Source organism: Neopsephotus bourkii, unplaced genomic scaffold (genome assembly GCF_033783945.1).
Source record: "Neopsephotus bourkii isolate Nb327-2 ecotype Australia unplaced genomic scaffold, CSIRO-AGI_Nbou_v1 NB_1493, whole genome shotgun sequence".
Taxonomy (NCBI): domain Eukaryota; kingdom Metazoa; phylum Chordata; class Aves; order Psittaciformes; family Psittacidae; genus Neopsephotus; species Neopsephotus bourkii.
Window position 1 is genome coordinate 6,827,566 of NW_026901969.1, and position 20,738 is coordinate 6,848,303.

Here is a 20,738-nt window from a genome sequence, read left to right on the forward strand (position 1 = left end):
TAAACACCAGGTTTGCTAATTTGGCCAGTCCATGTGCTCTGCTAAAAGAAAAAAAATTATTCATGAAATGGCTGCAACTGCGTTTGAATAAAATTAATGTAGTTCTGTTTCAGGTAAGTAGAACTCATGGCTTGATTATTACTTAAAGAGGAAAAAGGAGAATTAGGTAGAAGATTAGTTTCCAGTATTATGGAATTTATCTGCTCAGTTTAAGCCTGCAGATTTGCGTAGGGGGATAAGCCTTTGTAGAAAGAATTTTTTGCTGCCCTAGTGGGACATAACGTGCCTTGAGGTGATTATTCCTTGAGGAGAGCACATGCACTTGGATTAAGAGTTAAGGCAATAGGACATCGGTCTGCAGTTGTTGTCCTGCGAGGAATCTGCAGGCTTTGCCTGTGAAGGATAATTACAGTTCTTTTGGGAAGTAAAAATCCCCTCTCTTCAGCAGCTGCAGAATGTGTGGTTAGGTATCATGGAGCATTGCATTGGATTATAACCACTCTGACTGATGATACTGAAAACCGTGTCCTTTAAACTGCCTGCTGATTGATTATGCCTCTATGCCAGGATTTGGGATTATGGCAAATAGCTCCTAAGGGTACCAGAAGCAAATAGAAAGCTTCCCTTACGTTTCAAGATATGCTGCCTTGTGCCTGATCAGGACTGTATATGCATGTGTATATGTGCTGAGGGGAGAATGCCTGCAGTAGTCATACTTGCCTACTTGGCCTATGAGGGATTAGGCTTGATGATGCTGGTAACATGTTCTGTTCTTGTGAATAGGGGCTGAGAAAGTGAGCCTGGCATTTTATGCTTCTGAGTGTTGGATTTGTATGACCTAATTAAGATTTTTAATGTACTTCCTTGTGAGTGGAGTATGTAATACAGAATATTGCTTTATGCAAATTGTTTTTGGAAAATTACTGAATAGAAAAAGATCTCATTCTTTTCAGTTACTAAGAAAGCAAGTTTCACATGTAGGCAATGTCTACAAAGGTTATACAAATGGTACTTTTTCGATCAGTGTGGAATACTTGCATCTTTCTTTTGTATTTTACCTTTCTATATCAGTATATTTATCAGGCAGTAACAACTTTGAAAGATGAAGCCTTTACCTTAAGTCTTACATTTAAAGAAAACAAAATATAAGCCCAATATGCATCTGCTTCAAAAGTTGTTCCATTAGTTACATTCTGGTCACACATTAAATGTATCCCTCTATAAAATGTTTTTAGTCCTGAGATCTCTCAATAAAGGTAAATCTCTATAAATGAAATTGATTTAATATTTATCTCTTTTTAAACATTTGCAGATTTACTTTGTGCTGAGGTAGTGCACAAATATTGCACATTCTTACTCAAAAGGTCTTTTCAAACATTTTAACATATTTCTATGTTTAATAGGAAATGTTGAAGTTCTGTTGCTACTACATAGGCTGCAGCTCTTACAAAGAGTTGATTAATGATTGCTCTTACATGTACATCAGCAAAGGAATTGTTTACCTAAATGGTATTTATCAATTGTCTGTGAGCTCTGGGAGTGTCTATCATAGAAACAGGTTTTCTCTTTCATAAGACATGAAAAACTGCTTCAAACTCTTCTGCGTGGAGCACTGGTCCAGGCTGTGTTTGGAAATAAAGATACCACCTTCAGAATGTTTGGAATATTGTCTATTACTTATCATACAGTCTAACTTCCAAGTGTAAAACTCCTGGAACCTGACATCTTTCACATTATCAGAGGTATAGGAGGCAGCATCAGAGTAGCTCTTGGACTGAAAAAGAAGTGCACTGTGATCTGACCTGATTTTGCATGGCTTGTACATGCAAATGTCCTGGGAATGGTCTTAAGACTGGTCCTTCCTTGGGGCAGAGATGAGTCTGGACCTTGATAGGATAACCCTTTTACTGAAAGAATTTACTGTGGGCTTTTTTGTGTGGATAGCTATAGATGCTAAAGTGAGGAGGACTGTTTTCTGCTGTGTTCCATGTACAGTTGAAATTCTCATCAGCAGTAAGATGAAGGTATTTTATTCTGTAAGTTTTGCAAGCCAGAGTGTTGCCAGACTTCTCCTCTCACCTCGAAATTCCTCCCATGGTCTTTATTTTTTGCTTTTCAGTGTCTATTCTCTTTTGAAGATATGCTTTCTTTAGTTGCATTTTGCTCTGCTGCCTAACATGAATTCTGTCTTTTTTTTATTATTTTTTTTTTTTTTTATTTAGCAGTGTTTCTGCCTGAATTGGAAAAAGAGAGAATTCTCCAACCTTCTTTGCCTGTTTTCCATGTGATGTAGTGCCTTTTGTGAGAGGCACTGGCAAGGAGCTGAGGTGCAGGAAACTGTGAAATACATGAAAATCCTAAAAGCATCATATAAAAAATTGAATGTCTAAATGTATAAAGCTCACACAGCATATCATCCTACTACATATTTAACAGTTTTTCATGAGCATCAGGCAGCTACTGTTGGAAAGTTCATGAATATTTTATTCTGTGAGATGAAAAGTAACCATGTAGCAAACATACAAGACCTACATTTTTTATTTTGCCTTTTCCTTTTTTTGGATTTTGTTTTCATATGGGTGAATCAGCCTTTCATCTCCCACAAACCTTCTAAAATTATTCCCATCAACTTAGTAGTACTCATTGCTGAGGGCAGACCTCATCAGCTGGAGTTTCCCTTTGTGAAGAGCTGAAGCTAAGCAACAGATTATGACTGTTTCTTTAGTCTTGGAGCAGTTTATATAGGGGGGGAAAGAAAGTGGGCTCTGAAATTGTGATGCTGAATGTCAGAATGAAAATACAGTTTGGACCCTTTCTGCTGCTGGAAGCTGTAATGTCCTATAACCTTCTGAACTGAGGATAGAAGCAGAAACCTGGGGTATTGAAAGAGCAACTAGATGAAGACAAACCAGCCATCCTATATGAGGTGTTTGTCCTAGTTCTGGTAGTCAGGGTGTTGTAGTTCTGCTAGAGTAGGGGTTGAAGAGAAGTGTGATTTACAGGTAGAAATAATACCTTTTCTTAAATCAGACGGCATAGATGGAAGAAATATGCAAGACTTGGGCTATGTAAGCCCTTGTTCGTATGAGAAACAGAAAGAGATGGTACAGGTTGAAGACAGTCACTGTGAATTTAATTATGCAGATTCTTTCTACCTGTGGTACAGAGCGCACTGTTGTGACGGATCACATTGTTTGATCTGGAGGAGGCAAGCCTTAGGCTGGTAAAAATTGCTGACGTGCAGATTTTCATTCGAGTCTATAGCTGTGTTAGGGGAATGCATGAACATTTTTGTCTGGGCAATTATTTTCTTACCATGCTGGAATTTCTTTTGCTGCTTTTTGACAGGCAGCTGTTCAAATTATTACAATACAGTTTTAAAAAAGTGTTTTTTCCTTTCTTCCCCTTCCTCCTTCCCTCTTCCTCTTCCCTTTCCCCTTTTCCTCTCTCTTTCCGTTCCTTCCCCTTCCATCAGAAATCTGTTTAACTTACATCTAGTTCTAATTTTTCTTTGTTAATCAGAGAGTTCTCTTCTGTGGCAAAGTATCAGGAAAGTTAACTGAACATACCAGTACAAGCTCCTCAGATGTCATATTACATGCATGATGTCTAGAACAGAAGAAATAGTATGTATGCATTGTAGTTGGAGGCAGCAGAAAGGAAAGCCTTCAGCAGCTGCCAACATTTATTTAGTATAGATGCTGAAACCAGGCGACTATTCTGCAGCTGTAGTTCTGAGGTGGCAAGGAGATTGTCTGTAAAGGGCCAGAAACTGAATAACTGTCATTCTTAAAAAACTGAAACGCTAGTAACTGGTAATCAGATTCCAAAGCGGTCTCTTGGAGCAGTATACGATGCAGTAGGACAGCCAAGAACACCTGAGCAATTCTGGTAGAAGGGGGCAAAAACCAGTGGAAGAGATATTTCACACCAGATGAAGATTTGTCATAAGTCTGTGTTTTATTTCTGTAAATCCTGAAATGTACAATAGTATTCCAAGTGTGTTATCCTTGTAAATCAGAAAAAGGGATAAGCCAAAACACAGAAAATGTACAATATCCATCAATTGTTCCTCATTTGGAACTGAGGATTAGAAACACTATTTACTGTATCCTTAAGAAAATTTCAGGATAGTTTGTGAATTGTGTGTAATAAAATGTGTATGTTTACACATACAGCAGCTGGAGGAAAGAAGAGAATATTTTGTCACAGCTTGTTGAGGTAATACACTGTTGAAATGTATTGTGAGAAGGAAGCACATTGAACCTGCTGCCCTTCTTCCAATGCACATGGCCTAAAAAGCAGCTGTACAAATGGGTCTGGGTTTACATCTCTTGGAGGAACTTCTGCTTTGCAGATCTATCAATAAAGATGAGCATTGCACTTACAAAGATATGAAGTTACCGCATATTCCCGTTTGCACTCTTCCTTTTTTGATTTTTTAATCTTGTGTGCATACCCTCCTTGCAAGGGTGGTTGTGAGGATGAAAAGTTGTGGCGCAGCATTGCAGATGTGCTGGAACTCCCCGAGCCCTTCTTCAGTTTTTCAAATCTCTATCACTTTTCTTTTTGCTTGTAAGCTTGAAGCTATCACAAATCTTTGAAGCCTGTAGGCTTTTCTCTCAGCATATGTTAGTATCAGTAGAGTACCACTGAGTATTACTTCATTATGTTCATGCCCCCTAATCAACACTGACTCTGAAGGTAAAACAGATGGAATTTATTTGCTTATGAATTATGCAAAATTATAGTTTATTAAGTTCCTGCATTTTAATGGGCAAATGAGCTAATGGCTACGTGGGTGGGCTGGATACTACACAGTGTGTAGCTGTGTAGATGGACTACAATTGCTTCAATTCACTAACTGTGCTTTCAAGTACACCTGTTCTCCATTGTGGTTTTCAGCTGGAAAATCTGCCATCTGGAATCAGATCAGGTTTTGAACAACAAAAAAAGAATGGCTATCAATTTAGGTCAAAACACTTTTTTAGCTAAAAGAGTGCACTTTTTTCATGGAATTTGATGATACAAACAACTATTTGTAGAGAAATACAAGGATAATTAGAGTTTCATATTGCATGCTAATGGATGATGAAAGCTGAAAATGAGGGAAATACATGAAGTGTATTGGAACCACTTTAAATTTTGCAGATAGCATTTAATCAGAACCTGATTTGGTTTGAAATGGCTGTTTGTTGAAATTCCATTTTTTACTTTATGAGAGACAGAATCTAAAGCTTCAGTGACTCTCTTTTGTTTTAAAGGGAATGAACTGTAAAAGATAGGAATCAGCAGGTCACAAGTGTATTATTTAGCCATTGCCTAACTTTATTCACATTATTCAAAGACCAGAGATGGGCTCATCATCTTACTTCTTTTATAGCCAGACAATCTTTGATAGAAGATTCTTTAAAAAATCAACTTCCATTTTGCTTTTAAAAGGTATTGCAGTAACCCTCTATCATAATGCTAGCCCAAAAGTGCAAGAAACTGTATTAAAGGATATCTAGTAGTAGTGTAGAAAAAGGCAGTAATTAAGGTGGGAGAATTAATCTTTTAAATTACTTTGAGTTTTATTGTAAGCATGAAGAGTTTGCAGCCATGTAGGTGACTTACTAAAAAAACCCAATATGTAAAGAGAAATAGGAATAGTACCTATTAGCAGATTTATGCTTATCAGTTAAATAATTTTATAGCTCCTCTTCTTGGTGTGGGAGGGTCAAAATACTAAAAAGATGAGCCTAAAATATCCCTTTATATACACGAGTGTCAGTGCACTGGCCTCAGTGGAATTGCAGAGCTGTAACAAATGTTGAAATATGGCTGTTAAATAGAAACCTGAGTGACAGTTTCCTCCTCTGCTAAGGTCAAAGGCAGGTCCCTTTTCCTTTTCCTGCAGACTTCAAAGGTAGTGTTGCAGCCACCTGTGTGTTATCACCAGAATGGAGGTTATTATGACTAAAGGGTACTAGCCACAAGAAAGAATTACTTATCCATTTGTCATTCAGATATTTCAGTATGCTTTAGGAAGGTATTTAGAGTTAAGATGAAAACCTTTGCTCTTGTAATGAAATACGAACACTTATGCATTATTTTTTTTCTTGTTCCTATGGAGCTGATAAGCTGTAGGCGAGGGCAAGTAGCAAGTACCTTGGGCAGAGTGATAATACTGAGCCACTCTGGTGGCTTCCAGAATGGTCAAGACTATCTCTTCCTTAACTCTCCACTCACTGCTTTGTGGTGATTACTGTTTCCTCGTGCTGTTTTTTCTTTCTTGCCAGGGACAGTGATTTTAGGGGTTGATTTTGGTGGTTTGAATAATTTAATTTTTTTCCCTTCAAAAGGGGAGTATTTGACTGCTGATCCTGCATGATGCATAAATGATGAGTACTGATGACAGCTGCTCACTCATTTGTCACCATTATGTAAACTGCCATCTGTCAGAAATGGGCACCATCCGAATAAAAAGCAGAAGACCTCTGCTGAATTTCAAACGTTAGGCTGGACTGAGCTGCAGTGGGGCTGGAAAGATTGCCTGGTTATAGACTCAACTTCTTTCATCTATATTTGTTGCAGTGACTGGCTTTCAAAAACAATCTGTGTTCCTGGGTGATGTGTGTGCCTTGTTTCTGGAACCGTGCTCCCAAATAAATATTCAGCAGCGAGGGACTAAGCTAATGATGTAAATTGCTTCAAACATTGCCACTGACCATGGTGGCTTTTAGAGGATGTTCACTGTGAACAGCAGTGCTATATTTGGAAGGAAAGTTGAACTACCTGGTTGTTCTTTTCCAGCAATGCAGCTCTAAAATTCTGCAACCAACAGGGTTGGAAATGGGTAATGAAAGACTTCTGTGGCCAAAATAGAAGGAAAAAAGTAATGATTAATCTGAATCAGGGCAAGAGAACTGTTCTCTGCTTTGCAGTATAACATAGTTTAGAAACATTTCTCTGAATATACTATATTTTTGTTCAGTTACTAAGAGATTATGTTTGAGAAAATTCTAGTAAAAACTGGCTTCATGGCTTGACCCAAAGAGTGGTAGTGATTGACTTAAATACTGGTGACAGCCATTCACAAATGGTGTTCCTCAGGGCTCAGCATCAAGGCCGGTTCTGATCAGTTTAACATCTTTATCAATGATCTGGATGAGGGGATTGAGTGTACCCTCAGTAAGTTTTGCAGGTGACACCAATTAGGTGACACCAAATCCCCCCACCTGCAGAGGGATCTGGACAGGCTTGATCAATGGGCTGAGTCCAGTTGTATGAGGTTCTACAGGGCTCAGTGCTGGGTACTGCACTTGGGCCACAAAAACCCCATGCAATGCCACAGGCTTGGGGAGGAGTGGCTGGAAAGCTGCTCATTGGAAAAGGACCTGAGAGTGTTGGTCAACAGTCAGCTAAACATTGTGCCCAGTTGGCCAAGAAGGCCAACAGTATCCTGGCCTGTGTTAGAAATAGCATGTCCAGCAGGACTAGGGAAGTGATTCTTCTCCTGTACTCAGCATTGGTGAGGCTGCGCCGCAAATCCTGTGTTCAGTTCTGGGCCTCTGACATCAAGAAAGACATTGAGGTGCTGGAGTGGGTCTACAAAAGGGCAACAAAACTGGTGAAGGGTCTGGAGCACAAGTGTGATGAGGAACAGCTGACAGAACTGGGGGTGTTTAGTCTGGAGAAAAGGATGCTCAGGGGGGACCTTATCATTCTCTACAGCTGCCTGAAGGGAGGTTGTAGTGATGTGGCTGTCAGTCTCTTCCCAAGTAACAAGCAATAGGACAAGAGGAAATGCTCTCAGAGTTGTGCCATAGTTGAGGGGAGGGTGGGTTTGGATACTGGGAAAGCTTTCTTCACCAAAAGTGTTGCCAAGCACTGGAACAGGCTGCCCAGGGAAGTGGCTGAGTCACCATCCCTGGAAGTATTTAAAAGATATGTAGATGTGGCACTGAGGGACATGTTTTAGTGGAGACTTGGCAGTGCTGGGTTAATGTTTGGACTTGAGATTAAAGGTATTTTCCAACCTAAATGATCTTCTGATACTAACCTCTTTGCTGTTCAGGTGCATTTTTTTGCAAGTTTATTTCCTTATTTTTATGTTACAGCCAAGTTAGTGCTAGTCTAAACCCAGCAGGGTAATATTACACATTGGTCAGTATATGCTACTACTGTAGTTATTTCCAACTGAGACAGCTCCTACAGCAAAAGGGATTTGTTTTTTCACAGGCTTTATGTTGCTGTAATGTTCAAAATTTTCAGTTAGAATTATGGATAGATTGTGAGTCTTAATAACAAAAGAATTTGTGAAACTTCTGTTTAAAAAACAATAGATTTCCACACATCCTGTAAACCAGAGTCATCACAGAACAATGATACTGCCTCAGTGGTGCTGCAGCGCAGTGTATGAACAGTGCAGGAGACAAGCAAGGGCTAATTTTTGTGTACTCTAGAGGTTTACCTCTCCTCATTGACAGTGATGCAATATAACACATCATTCCCTTGATCACAGACCATTTAAAACGTGATTAGCGCATTTTGTCAAAACTCGAATATAAATAGAAAATAACCAGCCATTTAAAAGTATTTGTTGGGTGAGAGTTTTTTCCCCAGAGTAATAAATTAAGCAGTAAGGTTTCATGCAGCTTTCTGATGTTTATTACTTATTGTACTGCACTGTACTTTAGAAAAAAATTAACTCTTTTCAGTTTTATGAAGTAGAGTAACATTCACTTCAACAGCTCATGATGATGGGGTGCAGGAAACCTTTTTTTTTTTTTTTTCTTATAGTGTGTTTTTAGCCTAAATTCATCAAATACTCAACATATGAGAATTAAAAATGGTTTTCATTGCAGTTCATTCCTAGGATTGCAGATTTTGCATTAAGGAGTTTTGAAGTACAAGTTCAGTAGTGCAGGGTCTGTAGAATTGGCCCTCTGGAGCAGAACTGATGTAATCAGGTAGTTTTCAGTATCAGCACACAGCACTTCCAGCCATGCTCTAGTCAGTTCTGTTCAACACAGCAGCAAACAGCTACAGATAGTTCCCAAAGTCTGGACTTCTCCTTAACCTTCTCTCTGTTTTTAACAAGACATCTTTCCTGTTCACTCCTGCACTGTTTTGCTGCCAAGCCTTTTTTCTGGTTCTTCTTAATCCACCTGGAAAATCTCTTTTTTTCCAACTTTTGCCTTCAGGAGCAGGCAGAAGGCTAGAAGTCGGCTATAGCTGTATTTTCTTTCACTATGCTTTCTGCAAACGCCTTTTACTCATTTCCAAACTCAAGAAATCAGTTTCAGGCATAAAAGCCACCTGTGTTTTTGTCTGTTGCTGCCTTGATTGACACTAGCTGATTTACACCATCATATTGGGGGTGATGCATTTTTGAGTAGTCTGTGGCTGTTACGGCTGTACTGTAATGCCTGTGCTTTTCAGTCTCATTACTTGTGCTAGCTTGGGAGTTAACGCTCAGTCTCAAATTCAGTTTGTTTCAAGGGGTGTAATCCTCTTACCTTGACATGACAAAAGAGCCAAACTCCTAGTGGTTCTCCCTGCTTGGCACACATTATAAAACACTCCTGCTTCGTGGAGAACCTTCAGCCAAAACATGTGCATGATGATTCAGACTTTTTAAGATCTTCATAAAGTGTCCGGAGTATTTCTAGCCTGTTCAAAGCCTTTTTCACTTTCTGTTCACAAGGGATTTAGGATGAAAAGATGGAAGAAACAGTGGAAGTAGATGTGCAAACAATTTGTGGTCTGCTAATGCAGTCAGCTGTCCACATATGCCAAATATGCAAGTACCTTCATTCTGAGTGATTGTCACATTTACAGTTAGTAAAAATTATATTTCCAGTACTTTTCCAGTACTTTAAATGAACCAATATTGTTTATTCTGTTCCAATACTTACAATAGAGCAGCTTCTTCGTGTTGTTTTCTTCTTTTCCCTCTTAATTTTCACCTGTGAACTGATGCATAGGTTTTGTCAGATCTTTCTGTAACATGGCACATTTGGTCTGATTCTAAGAAATTTTTAATCGTGCATTTACTGCTGAGATAAAATAAGCAAGGGGAAAATGGAAAACTGCTTTGCGGAAATGAACCTTATTACAGCTTTGAGGAAATGACACTGCAATTAAAGCTGAGACAGACATTTTATTCAAATCCCTTCTCTTCAGCTGTGCATGGCATATTGAAAATAGCGTTGAGATAATTCATCATATTTAAAATCTTTAATGGACAGTTTGTGAAGAGAATTTGTACTTAAATCTGAGACAGAAAATAGACTGTTTCTGCTCCATGTATTCCGACTTCTGTGAACTATTGCACAAAGTTACTTGGAAACTGACTTTAAACTGCTATTTTGCATCAAACTCCATGTATACTATTTGAATGGATGTTCGTATATGGTGGCATTCTGTCTTTTCCTCTCAAGAGCCAGAAAATTGAAGTTTGGATTTTGACATTAATATATGATGTTCTATAATGATTAATGATTTATTTTTGCAGGAGTAAAGGCGGAAAGAGAACAAACAGAAAGAAAAAAAAAAAAGATACAACTGACTAGTTTTCAATTTCTTGCTTCACATCTGTGGTTCTATAATCTGGAGGTCTTCCAGGTTGGAAATTTGGAGAGAGAAAAAAAAGAAAAGAAAAAACCCACCCCAAAATACTTAACATGAGCATTTGCGCTCTCAAATCCTCACATCTCAGCCATGATATGCACTACTGAGCTGGAAAAGTCATGAGATCAGGCATTTTTGTTCAGTTTGCCAGCATGGGAATACTTGAAAAGGAGAGTTGCTGTCATCTTACTTTCCTTTGCGATTCCATTCCAGTAAGTCAATTTCATGTCAGTTCTCATTCTCACAGCTTCTCTTAAACCCAGCAATATATATTTTTTAATTAGAAAAAAGAAAAAAAAAGCTGAAATACAGAATAGAAGATCTGAAAATTGATGCAGACATGTTCCATAATTAGCTCTTCCCTTTGCTATGGTCAACAATGACTCAATTTTATCAGTCTGTTCTTACTGCAGCCTTTTTTAATGCCGTCTTTTCATTTACCAGCAAAGACGATAGTTTAGCTGGACACAGAGAATCAGTTCAGTTTCCCTGAACACAGTGAGAATGAGTAACCTGCAGTTATATCACTTGTTATTTTTCATTACAAATCCCTTTTTTCAGTTACAGTTTTGCCAAAATCACTCCATACCAGTGTGTGCGCTAAACTAATTTACAGTGCACAGAAGGGGATGTTTATCAAGCAGCTCTCTTTGCCTAGCAAAGAGGAATTGTATTTTAAAAGTTTATTCTTAAATGAGACTCAGCAAGTTATGTGCATGAAATACAACGAATTTCATGCATACACACAGAAAAGACAACAGTTGAAAAGATGCAAATATAACTCTTTGAAGAATCTAGCTTTTCTTTAGGAGGTGTGAATTTTGTAGTAGCAATTAAGAGGTGGTTATTTTTAGACAGGAAGAGTAACTAATGCTATTTTCAGTGTCCTTTGTTGGTGTAGGGTCAGGGTTCCAAGCTATGGAAAGCTTATAACTAAAGGTATGAAACCCTCTTCAAAGTTGCTTGCAAAAGCTGTCTAAGCCAGTAAGTGCTATCTTTTACTGAGTTTCAAAACCTTTGATACAAGCCATGTAGGCTGAGCTAAAACCCTTTCAGGTGAGAAGTGTGGCTTTCTGCTGTCTCCTGTATCCATGAAGAGTTTGACTATGAGATTCTGACTGTGAAAATTCCTGGTAGATTGTAAAGTAGTACAGGTAAAATAGGGAAACAACTTTTTTATTTCCTGTGGCAAACTTTTAATATTTTTTTTTTGCTGCTAGTAAAGCTAAAATGGCAAAACTACCACAAAATAGTTCATAGCTAAATGTATAAAGTATAAAGGAACACTTTCCTAAGAAATCTACTCTCTGCTTCAGCTTTAATCCCTTCTTTCAAAAATGTTTTCGAAGATGCTTTTCAAGGAGGCCTTCCCCAGTATGGGTGCAGAGGTGGAAGGCTGACCACGTACCTGACCGGCAGTTCTTAACAAGCTCAGATAAAGGGTGAGCTCTTGTCATTATCTTGATCTGTAAAACAGACTTAGGAGTAGCTCAACAGGTTTTTTGTAAAAAAGCCTATGCATAGCAGCAGATAACTTCTTTTCACTTTTAAGTGTTGGGGATGCACTGATATTTCTAAGATCATTTGGAGATAACTATTAATAGCACCATGCATAAAGAAGGTCTGTAATGCTTCAAAGGGATGCACAAAGCCTTGTGGGATGCTCAGACTTACTGCTGAGTGTGATTGTGGAAGAAAGTCATGAGGCTTACACACTTCAAAAGTCAGGGCATTCAAAAGTTCAAGCAGCCCACCCAAATTCACCTCCTCTCTTCTGCTTGTTCATTACACTGCATATAATTACTCAATCAGTTTAGTTTCTTTAGGGCGTTTCCTTTGGTAGTTAAGAGATGTGATGATGTAAGTATTACTGAAGTTCTTAAATAACATTTATTGGTATTGAGCTTTATAGCCAAATAGAAATGGAAGCTTTTTGGTTTATTGCTGCTGCTTTGCCTTTACAATCCATGTTTTTTTTTTGACCATTTTCTTGTCTATTAAAGATTTCTGTAGTCTATCAAAGCAAGCCTCTGTTCTGAAATGTACATAATTTACCAGTGTATTGATCTATGGGTAGAATTTTTACATGTTGCCATAGCTGAAAGAAAAATTACATGTAAACAGTACCGTCTGCCAATATTTAAATGTAATCTATTAAAAAGGTTTTATTTCCAGACAGAAGAAACACATTTTTTTTTACAAACACAGTTAAATAGGGATGGAGTCACGTGGGTTTAAAGCTGGCATAGTTTAAGACCTCTCTGGAGTGTATGAGGTGAGGTGAAGACACAATATCAGGATTATTACAGGTTTAGATTCATGAGAATCAGCTTTTTCTTTGTGTTATGGAGACTGAGATACACATTGTGGTTAGAGCAGCAATGTCCTGCAATGGCTGATGTAATATGCCCTTTATCTTATGTAAGGCTTTAGCAAAGCTTCAATTAAGCCTTTCTATTATTATTGTTGTTGTTATTAAATAATAGTAACAATCAGTTTTCTGTGGGTTTAGTGAAAACACCCAGCCTCATTTAATGCACAGACCAACCTTCATTTCACTTTTGTTTCAGTGCTGTCAAACCACAGGCAGAAGTGTGCTGGATTTGAAGACTGAGGTCTCTTTTCTCTAGGAAAATAGAATTTAAAAATTAATCCATTATTAAATGTGACCTCAGAAAAAGGGAATGTGCTGCACTGCCTTTATCCATATAGAGTCCGGTAGTTTCAATGTGATGGCTTCAAATAGGTGCTTTTGGGCATTTACATGTCTTGCACAGTGCTTGATGTATACTGAAGAGCAATAAATTAATTATCAGTATTGTAAAGGGTTTTATGATAAGGTGAAATAGTCTAAAAAATTGCACAGTGACAGAATAGATTTTAGGCTTAAGTGGCAGGTGAAATTTGATAGATTTGCCGTGTAGTAATTGCCTCCAGCACTAGCTATTGCTGGCTAACCAGCTAGTAAAGATGCTCAGTAACATCAACTCTTTGAATACAAGCTATATTAAAATACTTGAATTTATGTTCATGACCTATTCTTTTCCCCTGCAGACTGAGACAATTTACTTCCAATGCCCTTATCATTGAATTGTCACATTTTGATGAGACTACAGCACTTTCAGGTCCTTTATTTTTTTTTTTTTTCATCAAGTAACTGTGTTGTTTTTTTCCTGTCTCCCAAAACAGAGAAATGCTGAAGCTAATGGTGAACTGGAATGTAGCAGTGAATAACAGATAAAGCAGAACATTTTGAAAATGCTGGCATTTATGAAAAAACTATTTTAGAGGAAAAAGGAAATGGCTCATAATTAAAGCAGAGAATTAAGGGTCAGGCATGGTCTTTATTTCCAGCTCTGGTAGAAGCTATAGGAAATCATTTAACCATTTTGCATGTCTTTGTTTCCATGTCTGTAAAACAGCATGATAATGACGTACAGGAAAGCTAAACTAATTCAAGGCTGCAAAACATTTAGCGTGCTATGGATATGTCAGGTGGAAACAACCGCAATGTATTTCAATATGATAATTTAACTTATTTAAATTAACTTGATTACCATGCTAATTAATTTTTTACCTAAACCATAAAGCATACTCTTGAGTGTCTTGTGTATCAGAGTGATAACTTGTAAAAAAATGGTGGAAGAGCTAGAAATTAATCTAATTTTCAAGTCATACAACAGAGGCCATTGATAGTTTATTCCAGCTCTGAAATAATTTTGCATTTTTACAAGGAATATGCAGCAACAATAATTCTCAGACATTATCTAAAGAAAAGAAATGAGCATAGGTTTCCAAATAAAGCAAATTATGGAACTCCTGATTAATTGGCCTCAAAAAGCTTACTGGGAAGCCCTTGATTTCAACTAACTTGCACAGGTTTTTGATGCATATGTCCATTCCTGGCCATTCTGCCTATCTGATTTAGGAGTTCTCCAGAGGTCCTCTTGTTTGGGGGAAGAGAGAACTGAAGTTCTTTGGAGGTAGTTTGGTTGAGATAGATGTAACAAAGTGTTTGGGTTTGAAATTTCACATTTGGATTAATTGATTTGATTTCACGTTATTCTGCAAGGTTGAAAGTAACTATTCTTCAACAGAACTGTCTTCAATAAACAATTTTTCTATTGAAAAACAACTTCATGTTTTAAAATACCCATGCCATTAAGACTGAGCACTCTGCTAGGTTTTATTTACTCTGTATTAGAACATTTATTGTCCCATGGTGAAATATTTAAGAGACAGACTGTGCAAATGAAACAAACAGCTAAAAGTAATGGAATAATGAATTAATGAGATGCATGTTACTTACTAAAGTGTCTCTGAAGTTTTATTGCCTTAGTGAAAAGAAAACAAAATGCTGTGTATATTTTCCTGGTCGAAAATCAGCCAGTAGGAAGAGACTCTCTTTGCCATGAATAATCTCCAAGGGAACAAACACAGTGAGAAATATCTGAAGCCAAATCAGTTCCTTCATCTAAGAAAAAATACTGAGAGTATCATGATTAACCTTCTAATTAAATAAGGTTTTATTGAGTTAGACAAATACTGTATATGTGAAAATCTTATCCCCAACTTCTAACTTAATCGCAGAATTGTAGAATCAGAGACCTCCTGATCAAGATTTCTCTGTGACTGAAGCACTCTATAGACAGACAGGAACAACCTCATGCTCGCAGGCCCTTGTCCTCATGGAGGACTTCAGCCACTCTGATACCTGTTGGAGGGACAGCGCAGCTGGGCACAAGCAATCCAGGAGTTTCCTCGATTGTGTGGAAGACAACTTCCTTTGGCAAGTAATAGAGGAGCTGACAAGGAGAGATGCCATGCTTGACCTTGTGCTCACCAACAGGGAAGGGCTTGTTGGAAATGTGGCACTCCAGGGCAGCCTTGGTTGCAGCGACCATGAGATGGTCGAGTTCGAGATCCTCAGGACAGTGAGAAGAGCATGCAGCAAGCTCACTGCCCTGGACTTCAAGACTTTGGCCTCTTGAGGAACCTGCTTAGTAAGGTTCCGTGGGATATAGCCCTAGAGGGCAGGGGGGCCCAAGACTCTTCATTGATATTCAAGGATCACCTACTACGAGCTCAGGAGCGTTGCGTCCCAACTAGAAGGAAGTGCAGCAGGAGGGCCAGGAGACCTCCTTGGATGGATAAGGAGCTGTTGAGGAAAATTCAGAGGAAAAAAGAGCCTTATAAAATGTGGAAGCAAGGACAGGTGGCCTGGAAAGAGTACAGGGATGTTGTCCGGGAAGCTAGGGACCAGGTTAGGAAAGCCAAGGCCCAGTTATAATTAAACTTGGCTAGAGATGTCAAAGATAACAGGAAGGGAAGCTAATTCAGTGTAATGGTCAGATAAAGCAATTGTTTAATGGATGCAAAAAGCTGTTTTATCAGAGCGAAGTTGCTCAATGCAACTAAGGCAGAATTGAACAAAAATTCACAGTGTAAGTAACAGGCTAAAGATGGTGGTTTGTGTAGTATTTGGGCTTAATAAATGAGCAATATTTCATTGTCTCTGTTCATTCATCTTAGAACTGTGGATGTTTGTTTCATTTGTGTAAAGAAAAGTTGGAGTAGATGATTTGCTTTCTTCTTAGGTCTTTAAAGCTAACAGTGAAAAAGAGGGAAATGTCTTACAAATTTGTACTAGAATAATTTTATTTAACTAAACCCTAGCTTTAAAATGTTTATTTCTGTCCTGTTTTGTAGTGACGTGAAAATTATGGATATTTGATTTAGAGAAAAAATCAAAATAAGTGAGCTCCAAGTTGGCTTTTCTAACTGGGAATTTGAAAAGCTGTCTTTTTTAAAAGAAAAACAAGTATTATTTGTACATAAAGGGTTTTGTCTGACTGGAATGGTTTCTATTAGCTAGTAATATATAGTTATACCAAATTGCTTTTGAAAACAAAGATTTAAGGGAAAAATCATGTAAATTAAAATGCTTTGTAGAGACCCTGTTCTTAAAAATGATGGTAGGTAAAATCACATAGATTTTATATTGTGCTGCATAAAACTGTAGAAGACTATCCAGACAGAAAGATTTAAAACACCGTGTGCACCACGTAGTGTGAATATACACGGAAAATTAGCTGAATGATAATCTAAACTCATGGGCTGGTTGACTACAGCCACACTTTGGTTATCTGGAGAAATTTGGAAGGAATCCATCAGGGGAAGATTTTCAGCCTCCTTATAAAGTTTTTTCTTTTTCTTTTTTTTTTTTTGTTTTTGTTTTTGTTTTGGTTTTTTTTCTTTCTTTTTCCCTAACTGTTTAAATACAAAAATTAAGAGGCAGCTCTTGGAAATAGAATGCAAAATTGTTTATGAATAGGAGTGGGATTATTCTTAGCAATTTATGTTAGCATTGTAAAACAACTTTTGCCTACTCATCCAGAGCTATAACAACAGATTCGCACTGAGCTTGAAATACAACTGGACTTTCAATTATCTTTCCCCCTTTTTGTTCTTAATGGATTGAATAACACTATAACCTTAGCTCAATAAATGCGCTAATTGCCTGTGCTGGAGAACCAGTGATTTTACTGTGTTTCTGTTAACTTCATGGTGAAACAGGATTTGTCCAGCTTTTGAAAGTTCCATCAGCCTGGCTTCTAGTGGGAGTTACCAGCTCTCCTGGATTCTCCAAGGAGAAGATTCATCTTAGGAAATAAATTGAAATGCATTCTGCATTTTTTATGGTACCTCTGAAAGCCATGAGACCTTTCAGAACGAACTTGCCTGAGAATGTCCTCTGCTCACATTGAGTAGGGTGCCAGTGGAGTCTCATACAGAACCTGGTTTAGTTGTGCTTAACCCATAGGCTGAACATGAAATTAAGAGTCTGTACTTGAGTGGAAAATAACATATAATCAGGTAGATGAAATAACCTTACTCATTTTAATAGATTCCCAGAACATGATAATATGTTCGCAGAAAATAAGCTTTGTCCTTAAGACCTTCTGATAGTTCATGTTCTAATCACATTGCAACTTCCAGGAGGTACTGTTGAAGCTCTACACTTGCTTATTGTGCAGAGGCAGGTATGTTCATTGGAATATCACATGCATCAACCTCTTTTAAATCTCTTCATGATAGTGGTCATGTGTTCTGATGATGATGATGGTGCACATTTGCAAGGGTTAGAAATGTAATTATGAAAAGCTGAAATTTCTCATGCAGATTTTTTAATTCCTAATTTCTCATTTTATGTGGCTTTTGGCTTGGGACCATGCAGAATTGCTTCCTGGAGTGGTATAAATTGTCTAACATTCTGCATGCAAGTCACTGAGATACGTTACTCTGTCCTTAGCCTGTTGAAATGCTGATCCCGGCCAGCAATATGTGAGTGACAGGGTAGTACAGATTTAGAATAATAGGTGGTGGAAATGGTCAATGGGTATACCATTTTTTTTGCATAGCTTAATTCATCTAAAGACTATTTGTCTGCATTTGGCTAGTGTCTGCACTCTCACTATAATCAGTGAAAACATTTACCGTAGAATAAGATAGATCACTCTCCTGAGATACCCATCTCTCTCCATAGACTATAGAAGAGTAATTCTACTCTTGGTTCCTCATCCAGCATATTGCTTTCCTGAAGGCATCACTGGTTAAGAATGATGTTTGGCAAAAGTATTAGTGTTTGTCCCAAGTTCTTGATTTTTTTCCTGTATTGTTTGTTCCAACTTCTTGATTTTTTTCCTGTATTAATGCTCAACCAGATATATATTCAAAGAGCAAAGGGGATATATTTAGCCTACCTGGATTTATACTGTGAAAAATATAAACCTAGTGTATCTGCTTTCTTACTTTTACCCTGATTTGAGCTCAGTGGTGGTATTTGAGGGTATTTGACCCAAATCCATCCTGTCCCCCAGCATACCTGCAGACCTATCCAGGCTAGAAGGTATGTGCATGACTACTCTGCTGAAATAACTTGACTTGTTTTCCACCTGAGGTGTAGACCTTGATCTTTAAAAATGAACCCTACCTGCACAAATGGGCTTTTTCCAGATGCTTCTCAGCTGGATTTTCTCCACACTACTTATCTGCTAGATCCTTAGTTAACTGCTAGTCATTTCCTCCTCTGCTAACCCCCTCTTTCTGCTAACCCTCTCTTCAGGCACTTCCCTTCATCTTTAACACAAGTTATTTGCTGTGTCTTCTCCTCTTGTAACTGCATTGTTCACATAAAAATGTGAGCATTGTACAACATTACAAACAATTTATAGATCATGAGTGCTCCTAAGGTAACTGCAGTGTTACTGCAGTTCTAGGTACTGCGCAAACCTACCAAAATCCTTTTTAGTGCCTTTTCTTGTATCAGGAGTCTTTCAGCAGGTTTATTTTTTCTTTTCCTTGATGAGAACAAGAAGTTACCTTGAAATATGTAAACAGTAGGATTGTGGAGAATCTGAAATTACTGCTGCAGAGGAAAAAGGGAATTTTGCAGGCTAGGACTATGAAAATTACAGCTGTGGGCAAGATTTAAATAATTCTTCCTGGTGAGTTGGGTGGGTGCCTCAGGCTATGTTGAGGCTGAACAATTTCTGCCTGAAGACATCCTGCATCAGCCACATCCTCCTTGGACTCACGGCTTTGTGTGCCTGGCTTTTCTTCTAAGGGAAACCTTCTGGAGGAGGGAGGAGGAAGAACTCTTGCATGTCTGGGTCTTGACCACAGCACAGTTTCAGGACAAGTCAACACAAATTTCTGGACCCATGAGCTCAGAAAAAAATCCTGCGTCCAAGTTCAGCAAAAGCTTTAATGTGCAGCAGCCTTTTAATCGGGTGAAGAATTGTCTTTAGTACACTATTAAGCCTATAAAACATCTTTGATATGTTTTTTTTTCTTCTGAAAAAAAGTATTAATTAGGATTTGCTTTCATGAAACTTGTCTTAGGTCTGATATTTAGCTGAACTGCTGAGAAGGGAGACAACTGAATGCTCTTGTGAAGTTCCTTAAGTAAATACTAATTGCCTGCACTTGGTAAGGACATTAAGTGCTGGAGGGGACAGTGCTGCCTGCAACCCTTGTGGTAACAAACCTAAGATTGACTAGAAGACAAGGAAGGTAACCTTTGGCTAAAGTTAGACTCAAAGTGAGATGTTGCCTATGAAAATCCTAGCTTAAAGCACAAACGCACAATGGTTGGGGATTTCTGCTAGATATAAAATCTTTCCAGTAAGAAAACAAGGGTTGGCAGGATCCTGCTACTTTTAGCAGGGATTCTGCTTCAAGGCTTGGGCTTGGGCTTAGGCTATACATGAAAGCTGTGACTTTCACTCTGTCCTGTAGATTTTATTTTACTGAGCTGTAAATGTTATGTGTGAATAGCCGTTTTAATCTTTCTGAGGCTGACTGCCATGCCAAATGTTTAGTTCACCCTCAGATAAGCCCATAGACTTTGTATATTTCCACAACACAGATTTATTGCACCTAAATATCTAAACATTGATACTGAATTGAGAAGACCTGTTAAAAATGTATGAATGCAGGCTTTAGAATTTGCATTTCAGATTATTTTTTTTCCTAAGAAAACACTTAAAAACAAATTTTTAGGAAATATTTAATTGAGGATTCATTAGCATCTATGTCCTTCTGTCTGCAGGCTTCTCTAGTCTCAGGCCTTTTGAAAAACAATCAGCATTTCAGAGTGGAGTGCTAATGCAAAACCAAGTACCAGTGAGAAAGCCTGAAAAGATGTAGGAACTGATGCAACAGAAATGTATAAAATCAATTTGGGAAAATAATTCAATGATGATTTTACTCACAGCTCATGAAAATGTCTGCTTTGCCTGTGTTGATGATGTTCCTGGTAGGAGGCATTAGCAACATGAGGTTTCATGGGTCCAACTATGTGTTGGGCAGGGAGAAAAATCACTAAGAAAATGCACACTGAGTAGTATTAGTTGAGTTTAGTGACAACGTTTCTATTCCCTGGGCAAAATCTGTCAGGAATTAGCAGATAATTTCCTCCCCTCATCCCAGTGTAAAACATGTCCTGAGGAAAAAGATAGGACCATGAGCACTTCCATTTGCTACCAACAAGAATTTTCCGTTTCTTTTTGAAAGAGCCATGCAGTGTATCCAACACTAAATTGAGTCTCTGAGTTCCT

The 20,738-nt window shown here is 38.1% G+C and overlaps 1 protein-coding gene across 9 annotated transcripts in view; it reads left to right on the forward strand.

The window, feature by feature from the left end:
- Nucleotides 1-20,738, forward strand: part of KCNC2 (potassium voltage-gated channel subfamily C member 2) — a 106,175-nt gene that overhangs the window by 34,963 nt on the left and 50,474 nt on the right. The window lies entirely within an intron of this gene.